Source organism: Macrotis lagotis, chromosome 3, assembly GCF_037893015.1.
Source record: "Macrotis lagotis isolate mMagLag1 chromosome 3, bilby.v1.9.chrom.fasta, whole genome shotgun sequence".
Lineage (NCBI taxonomy): Eukaryota > Metazoa > Chordata > Mammalia > Peramelemorphia > Peramelidae > Macrotis > Macrotis lagotis.
This window is the reverse complement of record NC_133660.1, coordinates 276796122-276808194: the sequence shown is the minus strand read 5'-3', so window position 1 is coordinate 276808194 and position 12073 is coordinate 276796122. Positions and strand designations below refer to the sequence as shown.

Below are 12073 nucleotides of genomic sequence, written 5' to 3'. Positions count from 1 at the left end.
AAAACATGAAATTAGTTCATAGTTCATTGCATTTAAGTATTTTTCTCTTCTTCTTTTATTCAAAAGATTGATTCTCTATGAGCGACATTATATAGAACAAAAATTATGGAAAAGGAAAATTTATTGGTAGAATTTTTTTAAATATAAGTAAATGGGTGAATGAATTTATGACATAATAAAAGAGTAAAGGGACAAATAACTGCATGCAAATATATAGTAAATGAATGAGCAAGTGTCTGAAGCATCGAGTTAAGAGGATCAACCCATCCTCAGCCCTGTCCACTGAGGTTATACAAGTCTAACCATCATATACTCAAGGGAAGTCCAGAAGAGACAGGAAAATGAAGGTGATTGAATGAAATAAAGACCTGTGATCAGAGAAGAAAGAAGAGACAAATGATGCCCCAGTCTTCACAAAAAAAAACTCTTTTCTACATGCACTTGTCATGTTGTGTTCATGACAAGAGTTATAGGCACATCATTAGACCTTCCTCATCTTACAATTGAGGAACCTAAAGGAGATAAGTGTTAAGTGACTTGTCCAAGGTCAAACAGAAAATATGCCTACTAAAAACATCCAAGAGACATAATTTGGGGGTGAATAATAATTTATTTTCTATGGTTTACAAATAATAAAATGCATTAAATGCTGAAAATGTCTTTGGACAAAGGAGTGTGCCTAAGGCTGGAAACCTGCCCTGATCCATTAACAATCAATAAGAGGATGGACGGAAGTGATCTGACAGTCTTCCATGCCATTTGCTGACAGTGTGATGAAGCTCAGCGGGCAAAGGCTTCTCTCTACCCAGTCAATGAACAGGGAACAATGGTGGGGTAAGGAATAAGATTCTCTTAGGGAAGTCTTCTAGTTGGGGCCCCACTCATGATGTTCCCAGGAACATTTGGGCCATCTCATCCATTAGAGCTGTCCTTCAGGGGCTGTCTGAATAACCCTGTAGGAGACTGGTTTCTGAAAGGAGAACTAGGAAGGGAAACCCTTCATACTGAAATTAAATAAATAGTTCTTAAAATGAGTGAAATAATCATTTCTCTCACCATCCCCCACAACACTCCCTAGCCTGAGACTAGACTCAAATCATTTGTTACTCTAAGCCTATCTCTCTGTGTATTGTGGGGTCAACCAACTGCCCCCTAGAGAGAGGGAGGGGAAAGAGGAGGACTAACTCTTAAAAGTAAAGATGGAAGTAAACCTCAGAAAAAGTCCTTGATGTCATCTCATGTCTTGGTGTCCCCAGGGTTTCTTAGAAGAACAGGGCTTCCTCGGACTGGGATCACCCACCATGGCTGTGTCCCCCACACCTATGCAGCTGGAATATGTTCATGACAATGCAACAGAGAGGAAGTGCAAACGACACTGGAAAGTTCGATTTAAGTGACTGGATGAAGATTCTCTCTCTGATCCTCGCCATGGTTGGACTGGTGGGGAACAGCCTGGTCCTGTGGCTCCTGGGTTTCCGCATCCCAAGGAATCCCTTCTCAGTCTACATCCTCAACCTGGCCGCAGCCGACGCCCTCTTCCTTTGTGGCACCTTTGTGAGCATCATAAGATATTTCATTGATGATTCTTATTTTTTATTAATAGACCTAGTTCTGCTTTCCCTCACACACATGTCCTACACAGTGGGCCTGAGCCTCCTGGCTGCGATCAGCACTGAGCGCTGTCTATCTGTAACTCTTCCCAATTTGGTACCGATGTAACCGGCCCCGGCACATGTCTGCCTTGGTCTGTGCTCTCCTCTGGGCTATGACCTGTCTGCTTTGGGGAACAGGTTTTGTCATTTGTTATTATATAAATAATGACAACTTCTGCTACAACTTCATCATCATCGAGTTCTCCTGGTTCAGCCTCTTTACCCCTGTGTTATGCTTGTCTAGCCTGGCCCTCCTGCTGAGGGTCCAGTGCACCTCCTTGCGCCAGCAGCCCCACAGGCTCTACCTGCTAGTCCTGCTCAATGTCCTTGTCTTCCTGCTCTGTGGCATACCCATGGGGATTATGGACATCATATTGTTCTGGCACGAAACTATAAGGCCTTTTGGGATCCTTCAGCTCCTGGCCTGTGTGAACAGCAGTGCCAACCCCTTCATTTACTTCTTCTTGGGCAAACAAAGACATAAAGAAGGAGGGAGACCCTCGGGGTGATCCTCCAGAGGGCCTTGGAAGACAAACAGGACTTGGGGGCATCGGGAGAGGGACATCCCCACACACACCAAAACTCTGAGATGTCATCCTGAGGCTAAAATCAAAATGTTCAGGTGAGGAGCCCCTGAAATGAGCCCCCTACCCTCACCCAGGTACAGACCCCTTCCCACCACCATGGAGGGAAATTGGATTCTCCCTTCCATTCCTTTTGTTGGTGCCTAGCTTTTGAACCCTATGTGGTGAACAAGTATTTATCAAGCACCTCCTATATGACAGGCAGCTGGGCAGTGCAGAGGATAGAGTGTTAGGGGGTGGAGTGGGATGCTGATTTCAAATCTAGGCTGAGATACTTACCTGCCTGAATGAACTTATGCCTTTCACTTCCTCATCTGTAAAGCGAATTAGAAAAAGAAATGCATACTAGGTCCTTATCTTTGCCTAGAAAACCCCAGATGGGAGTCACAAAGAGTCAAGTGACTGAACAACAAGACTATATCAGACCCTTTTACTTTAAGTACTGTACAAATATCTCATTTAATATTATGATTCACCTAAGAGGTAAATATTCTCAAGATATTCAGTTTACATTTGAGGAATCTGAAGCAGACAGAGATTCAATGATTTGCCCCGGGGTCCAAAAACAAATACATTTGAAGTTCCTGATTCCAGATGTTCCTGATTCCAGGTCAAATGCTTTGTGCACCTCCAGAGCCCTCTCACTTGCTAGAGGTTCCTTTAACTGGAGAGTAAGTTGCAGAAACTCTTATGTCACCAGTCCAGAGAAAGTCTATTCCAATAAAGACCACATCCCTAACTTGAAGGGCCCAGGAAGAAGAAATAATCCTGTAAGCCCCCTTGTCTCCCTGTCCTCCCCCTTGTCAATCTCAGAAATGAAGGCAGAGAGTCAGGAGACAGAAGCTTCAAGATTGCAATGGGTCATGCTCCCCATCTTCTATCAGGTTAGATACACAAGATTGCCTCAGGCTTCTGCTCCTCCCCCTCCCCTGAACAGAAGAGATTCCAGCTCAGCTCAGTCCTACCCCCTCCCATTCTCTACCATGCTCCTTTCCCTTCTGCCTCCTGCTCCCATCAGAGTTGAACCAAACACTTTTCTCCCTCTAAAGGTCAAGGCTGAGCTCAGCCTCCTCTCATGTTTTCCATCAGTTTGTCTCAGTTTCTCTTAAGTCTCTGAGTTTCTTTGTTTCTGTGACTTTCTATTCTAGTTTCCCTTTCACTCTGCATGACCCAATTCCTGATCAGAACAGGGAGTGCAGGGGTGTCATAGGATGGAGTACAGTCTAATAAGACCAATGCAGGGGAAGGGGGCAGGTCATCTCACACACACACACACACACACACACAATCTCCTATGGAATATCCCAATCATTCAGCCTCCATTTGATTCCTCCACTGACAATGACCTTGCTTTTTCCTCAGTGCTTTTAGATCCCATCTTTTACCTGGTCCTGGCACAGAATGCTGCAATCATGCAACCATGCATTCATTGCATAAATCCCTCTTTATCATAATATATAATGTTTGAAATACATTGTTGTAATGTTAGTAGCTAGTATTTAATTTAGGATTTTGCATCCATATTCATTAATGAAATTGGTCTTTTTCCTGTTTTTAATCTTTCTGGTTTAAGTATCAGTATCATATTTGTTTTTTTTTTTTAGGTTTTTTTTTTTGCAAGGCAGATGGGGTTAAGTGGCTCGCCCAAGGCCACACAGCTAGGTAATTATTAAGTGTCTGAGACCAGATTTGAACCTAGGTAGTCCTGACACCAGGGCTGGTGCTTTATCCACTGCGCCACCTAGCTGCCCCTAGTATCATAATTTGTTAATGAAATTTGGTAAGATCCCTTCTTGGCTTGTCCTTCCACATAATTTAATTAATATTGGAATTAGTTTATCTTTAAATGTTCATCACAATTCACTCATAAATCCATCTGGTTCTGTGACTTTTTTTCTTAGGTCTGGTATTTTTCTAAAATAGGTCTATTTAGATATTTTATTTACTCTTCTAACAATCTGTGCAATTTATAGTGTGGTTAATGCTCTTCCATTTCAATTAAATTATTAAATTTATAAGCATGTAATTGGATAAAATAAATCCATATAATTGATTTAATTCCAACTTCATTACTGCATTTTCAGTAATAGTGATTTGGTTTTCTTCTGTCTTTTTCTAAATAAAACTAACCAATTATTTTTCTCTTTTGTTAGATTTTTCTTAAAGCCAACTCTAGATTTTATATATTAATTCAATGGATTTTTGCATAATCTTTAGTTTTTAACATTTCCAAATTGCTGTTTAATTCAGAAATTTTAGTTTGTCCCTTTACAGATTTTTTTTAATTGTACACCCAATTCATTTGTCTGCACTTTCACTCTTTAAATGATGTAAGGATTTAGAGATGTACATTTTCCTTGGATTATTGCCTTTTCTGTATCCTGTACATTTTTATACCTTGTCTCATTATTGATATTTGCTTTAATGAAATTATTGTTTCTATGATTTGTTCTTTTAACCACCCATTCTTTAAAATTAGGTTGTTTAAATCTCCAATTAATTTTTAATCTATGTTGCTGTGGTATATTATTAAATATAATTTTTATTGCATTGTGATCTAAAAGATTGCTTTTTATCTTTTTTTGTTGTCTGTTTTTAATTACAGAAGTTTCATATCCTAATATATGGTCAGTCTTTGTAAAGACATAAAAACTGCTAAGAATAAAAAGATGTATTTTCTTTTCATTCAATTCTTTTCAAATATAATTTATATCTAGCTTATCTAAAATTTGACTCATTTCCTTCATTAAATTCTTATTTATTTTTTGGTTAGATTTATCAAGTTCTGAGAGGGGATTTCACCACTATTACAGTACTACTATTTATCACCACCTATAATACATTTAACTTTTTTTTAATTTCGATGCTTTTGTCTTTGGTAAATGTACCCAAAGTATTGATATTGCTTCACTGTTTATGGGTTTTGTGTGGGACAAATGTAACAACTTAAATAAATTTAGGAGATTTATCAAGGTATGAAAGAAAAATCTTTATTCAATTCTCAAAAAGCAGGCCCCACTCAGCCTTAAAGATGGAGAATGAGGTAAAGGGACAAAAGACCCTAAAGGTCATATATCCTAATGAAATCCCCCCCCCCACTGACCTATCCTCATCACAATCTAAACTTGCAAGCTAATCTAAAGAAAAAAGCATATAATACAAACAGAGACAGGATTACCCCCTCCAGCCCCAAGGAATGTCTGGACTTCAACAGATAAAACAAGGTCAGTTGACTCTTCACATTTTGGTCATGATATGTTAGGGACTGGTGTGTGGGGAAGTACTGTAAACCTTCATCACCTGGTGTCCTTGAGCACCAGAATGTTATTTTACTAAGTGCCACAGGAGTGGGAGTGGACTAGGGATGGGGGGGAGGATGTTTAAGCATTTGTATTTGGTCTAATAAATGGAATACTTGGAGTACTAGGAGATCTTGGAGGACTTTAAGGAGAACTTGTCATCCTTGTCTGCCTTGTCTCCCATCCTTTCAACATTCACCTGAGTAAGGATAAGCTAGCCACAGGAACCTAACACATCCTGAGCAGCTATTCTAACAGGAACTTAACAATGATACCTCAAAAGCTGTTTGTCAGGGGAGGAGGGGCAGAAGAGATAAAAGACACAGTTCAACTATTCTAATCTCTAATATTCTACTGAAAAAATCTCCGTCCTTATCCCACTTGGTTTCATTTATTAAAGTATGGTTACCCTGTTTAATCCCCTTAAATTAAATCTATTTCAGCCTTAATTTTGTCTGAGATCATGATTACTATATCTGAATTTTTGCAACATGTGAAGCATAAAAAAATTCTCCATCAAGTCTCCATTTTAATTCTGTGTCTATCTCCTATTTGAAATGTGTTTTTTGAGGCAACTAGGTAACGCAGTGGATAGAGTACCAACCCTAGGGTCAGGAGGACCTGAAATGTGTTTCCTGTCAATAACTTATTGTTAGTTTCTGATTTTTAATCCATTCTACTCATTCTTTTCCACCTTTATTTAACCAACAAAGTTGAGTATAATCCTTAATGTTAAAAAATGGGACATTTAATGAACTGAAATATTTTTAGGTATTTGTGAGGAAAAAAAGGAACTAAATGGAAAATTCATTTAGAAAAATCAGAATAAATATAAGGATAATATTAAAGACTAATTATAAGGGACCTATCAAGATTAAACAGCTTAATACTTAGCTATGAAAATGTTATCAGTATACTTAGGACTGCTATTATTATTAAGATAGTTTGAATAAAGGTTGTGGTTGAGTTGAATGTGGTTAGGTGATTCTATAAAACAAAATTGGGGAGAAAAAGTAAAAAGAATCAATTATCTCATGAATATGAGACATGAAAGGAAAACTGATACAATTGGGGGAAAGGATGGGAGTGTTGGAATCTAATTCTCATTGCATTTGGGTTCAAGAGAGAAGGAACAATATATACATGGAAAAGAGCATTTTTAAAATTCTTATAAAGAAATAAAAGGATAGGGGGGAATAAAGTCCCTCCCTTATTAAGATTAAGATTCAAGAGGATGGGAAGAGGATAAAGTAATAGGGACAGAGTAAAAAGAGAGACAGGGAAAGACAAGAATGAGAAAGAACAATTAGAGGGAAATTCAGAAATGGTAATTATAAACTCTGAATGTGAAATAAACTTGGAGGGAGGAGGAGGGGGGCGGGGAAGGAGGAGGAAGGGAGGGAGGGGGAGGGGGAAGAGAGGGGAGAGGGAGAGGAGGGGGGAGTAAAATGAGGTTTAAATAAGGAATGTGACTTCCCTAAAGTTATTCAGAAAGGTAGTTTGGGGTAAGATTCAAATTCAAATCTCTTTTGGGATCAAGCAATGCTCTCTATTAACTATATCATGATATACTTTGTAAGCAGAGAAACCAAGAATATAGTGCTATGAATCAAAAATTATTGAGGAACAGCCATTGGTGATCCCTAAATAATGATGTAAAAGAAGGAAAGATAAAGACAAAACTTGGAACCCTAAAGAGAATTAGAAAACCAAGTGTTAGTTTTGACTGTTGCCTATGGGAATGATAGAGCCACATACATATGATATTAAGCATGTATATAAATAATATTCCTATAGTTCTGTGTGGACCTATGTACATGCTTTGCTATGAATATACATCTGTATCTTATGTGTTATGAATATTTTCTGTAGTAAAATGGTACCTATGAACTCCTCTTAAGAATAATTTCTGAATAATTGAAGGAAATACAGTAATTCTATTAGGGGTTCTGAAAAATAAAGTTAATTGCCTTCCCTCAAAGTTGACAGAATATCCAAATGCTATTTATAGACCTAGGATGGGCAAACTTAAAAAGAGAAATATATCCAAGTATATAAGTAGGTATGAATAAGTAGGTCCAGAAGAGAAAGGAAAATGAAGTGAGTTGGAGTAAAGTCAGAGAAGAAAGGAAAGACATGTTGCCCCCAATCCTCACCACAAACCTCATTTCTCTACCTCACTATCACACCATGACAAGCGTGACAAGGGACAGTGTTAGATATTATACAAATATTATGTCATTCCATCCTCTGAAAAACTCAGTTTGGTTAGCGGTAGTATAGGTCCCATCTTTACAGTTGAGGAACTTTATGGAGATAGCTATTAAGTGATTTGTCCAGGGTCACACAGATAATGTGCCTAACGAAATGTCCAAGAGACATCATTTCTGAGTGATTAAAAATCAATTTATTAGCTATGACTAGCAAATAATACAGGGTATTAAAGGCTGGAAAAGTCTTTGGAGAAGGACATATACCTGAGGGTGGAAATCTACTCTGATTGGTTAAGAATCAATGAAAAAGTGGACACAAGTGAAATGAAAGTCTTCAGCTCCACCTGCTGACAGTGTGAGGAAGTTCAGCTGCTTCCAGCCTGGACAAATGCATCCATCTCTGCCCAGACAGTGAACAGAGAACAACAGCGGAGTAAAAATTCAATCCAAATAAGAGCCTCTTACTGAAATCTTCTAGCTGGATGGGACCTCATCTATGACGCAAAATCATGTTACAGGAAGATTTGGGCAAGCTCATCCATCAGGGATGTCCTTAGAGGCTGACTGAATAACCTACAGAGGACAGGTTTCTGAATGAGGAAATAGGAAAGAAAACCCTTCATCTGAATAGAATTTTTTTTTAGGTTTTTGCAAGCCAAACGGGATTAAATGGCTTGCCCAAGGTCACACAGCTAGGTAATGATTAAGTGTCTGCGACCGGATTTGAACCCTGGTACTCCTGACTCCAGAGCCGGACTTTTATCCACTGCGCCACCTAGCCACCCCCTGAATAGAATTATTGATTATTAATATAGGTGAAATAATCATTTCTCTCAACAGTAAGTGACTGAGATTACTTCTATATCCTTTCTTATTCTAGGTCCATCCCTCTGGGCACTGTGGTTCAACTAACTGCACCCTAGAGAGAGGGACAAGGGAAGGAAAAGATGGGAGAAAACCTCTAGAAAAGTCCCCATGCCTTTTTTATATATCTTTGTGTCCCCAGGGCTTCTGAGAAGAGCAGGGCTCCCTAAGATTGGAACCCACCACTATGGCTGTGTCCCCCACAACAGAGTAGTGGAAATATCTTCATGACTACGAAGGAGAAGTGAAAATGGGAATTTAGGTCTTGAGGATGAACACCTGGAAAATTTGGCTTAGATGACTGAAGGATGATCCCTTCTCTGCTCATGGCCCTGGTTGGGCTGGTGGAACAGCCTGGTCCTATGGTTCCTGGGGCTTCCGCATCAGGAGGAATCCCTTCTCCGTCTACATTCTCCATCTGGCCATGGCAGACGCCCTCGTCTTTTGCTGCCACTTTGGGATGCCCACACTTGAATTCGTTAGATACTGGAGTAATTACGACCTATACTTTGGATCTCTTCAGATCAGTGACCACTACGTGGGGCTGAGCCTCCTGGGCGGGATCGGCACCGAGCGCTGTCCATCTGTGCTCTTCCCCATCTGGCCCAAGGGCGCGTCCGTGGTCTGCGCTGTGGCCGCCCTGCCCCGTTCCTGTGGTTGATCCTCCTCTCTTCTGTGCTCGGTGTGTCCAAGCTGACCCTTCTGCAGAGGGTCCAGTGCAATTCCCAGGGCCGGCAAACCCCCCAGGCTCTACCTGCTGGTCCTGGACAGTCCTCGTCTTCTTGCTCTGTGGCATACCCATGGGAATCTGCGCTTTCATACTGTGCTTCCACAGTGTTCCCATACTTCCTTGGCTCCCTCACCTCCTGGTCTGTGCGAACAGCGGCGCCAGCCCCTTCATTTACTCCTTCATGGGCAGCCAAAGGCAGAGAAGGAGGGAGTTCCTCAGGATGGTGCCCCAGAGGGCCCTTGGAGGCCAGCAAGAGCTGGGGAGCGGAGAGAGGGACACTCCTGACACCATCACCCTGAGGTTAAAAAACAAGATGCTCAGAAAGGGGGAGCATATGAAATGAGTCCTTTGCCTCCTTCTGCAGCCTTCTTCCCACCTCTCTGGAAGGGAAACCAGGATTCCGCCTTCCATCCCTTCATTGGTGCCTAGGGTTTGAGCTCTAAGTGAGGAACAAACATTTATTAGATGCCTCCTATATACCAGACAGCGGGGCAGTGCTAAGGATAGGGCAATGAGTTGGAATGGGAAGACAAGTTCAAATCTTAAGTTCAAAGCCTGAGACACTTACCTGCTGTGTGAATTTATGCAAGTCACTTAAATCTTTAACCTCAGTTTCCTCATCTAAAAAGTAAGTTAACAAAAGAAATGGAAAACCACACTCTTATTTTTGCCAGGAATACCCCAGATGAGGTCAGAAAGAGTCACATTACTAAACAACAAGACTGTATCAGTCCCTAGTTCTACCAGAGCTAAAACTATAGTATAAAGCAACAGTCATCAAAACTGACTGCTATTGGTTAAGAAAGAGAGTCATGGATCCGTGGATTGGGATAGGATCAAAAGTGCGGTAAATGACTACAGCAATCTACTATCTGACAAACCCAAAGGCATCGGCCTCAGGGATAAGAACTCACTATTTGATAAAAGTTGTTGGGAAAACTGGAAAATAGTCTGGCAAAAACTAGGCCTAGATCCACCTCTCACACCCTAGACCAAAATAAGGTCAAAATGGGTACAGAGTTTAGACATAAAGAGTGATACCATAGATAAATTAATAGACCAAAAAATAGTCTACCTATCTGCTCTATAGAACACGGATAAATTTATGACCACACAAGAATTAGGGCAACATTATAAACTGGAAAATGAATGATTTTTACTATATTAAATTAAAAACTTTTTGCACTGATAAAATCAATGCTACCAAAATCAGAAGAAAAGAAGAAAGCTGGGAAATAATCTTCACAACCAGAAGTTCTAATAAAGGTCTCATTTCTATAATATATAGAGAATTGCATCAAATTTATAGCATCACAATTCATTCCCCAATTGATAAGTGGTCAAAGGATATGAACAGACAGTTTTTAAATGAAGAAATTAAAGCTATATATAATCATATAAAAAAATGCCTCAAGTCACTATTGATTAGAGAAATGCAAATTAAAACTACAATGAGGTATCATCTCACACCTATTAGATTATCCCAGATGAGAAAAAGGGAAGATGATCAGTGTTGGAGAGGTTGTGGGAGAATTGGGACATTGATGCATTGCTGGTGGAGTTGTGAAGGGATCCAACCTTTCTGGAGAGTACTGTGGAACTCTGCCCAAAGAGCAATAAAATTGTTCATACTCTTTGACCCAGCAATTCCAATTTTAGGACTATATCCAGAAGAAATTGTAAAAAAATGACAAAAGTCCCACATGTTCTAAAATATTCATAGCAGCTCCTTTGTAAAGGCAAAGAATTGGAAACTGAGGGGATGCCCATCCAATGGGGAATGGCTAAACAAGTTTTGGTACATGAATACTGTGGAATATTATTGTTCTATAAGGAACTAAATGTTTGGACTCTAGGGAAGCATAGAATGACTTAAGGGATCTGATGCTGAGCAAAAGGAGTAGAACCAAGAGAACAATGTTCACATGAACATTATGAGATGGACAACTTCTCTGGACAGTCCAGAGAGCTAGGACAACTATATCTGACTGGTTATGGACTATATTATCCCCAACCAGAGGAAGGAAAAAAGAAAACAAAGCTGAAAAAAGACCTTCTGATTCTGATGAACACTTTGTAAAAATCATCTCTTACGGATTTCTTTCCCTTAATCCTAATTCCTCATGCCAAAAATTGCAAATTTGTATTTATTTTTAACAAAATATGTATGTAAAATGCTAACCTGACTGCTCCCTGCTGAGGGGAGGGGAGGTGGGAAGGGAGGGTAGAGGGAAATTTTGTAACTTGGAAATATGCATGTACAGATGGATGAAAATAAAGAAAGTTATTTTAAAAAAAAAGAAATGGACAAACTATCCTGCTGGTAAACCCTGTGTATTTCTCAATTTTCATTTATCAGCTATTGTATTTCCCCACCATTTTCATCAAACCAGTCTTGGTGTTTGTGAGTGTTCTAGCAAATGCGGTGCTGTACAGCTCATCTGAGCCAGAACACTGGGCCAGATCTCTGAAAGCGGCCCACTCCTTTTCTGCTCCATTGTCATCAACTATGTGTTGGTTCAGTTTTCCCTTCATGTTAGCAACAAATTTCCCACTCAAAGAGACTCTAATCTCTTGACATTAATTCTTCTAGTATTCATTTTGCCTTGGGATCACTGCTTGGGCTGAATATGAATATTATTTAGCTTAGAGAAGATGAGTCTGTGATCAGTCTAGCACTCTGCACCTCACATTGCCTCTGTCACACTCACATCCCATCTATCTCTTCTCC

At 39.8% G+C, this 12073-nt stretch overlaps 1 pseudogene; it reads left to right on the top strand.

Annotated features, from left to right (window-relative positions):
• Positions 1-1301: 1301 nt before the first annotated feature.
• On the top strand, positions 1302-2253 carry LOC141519370 (mas-related G-protein coupled receptor member X2-like; annotated as a pseudogene).
• The last annotated feature ends 9820 nt before the right edge of the window (positions 2254-12073 follow it).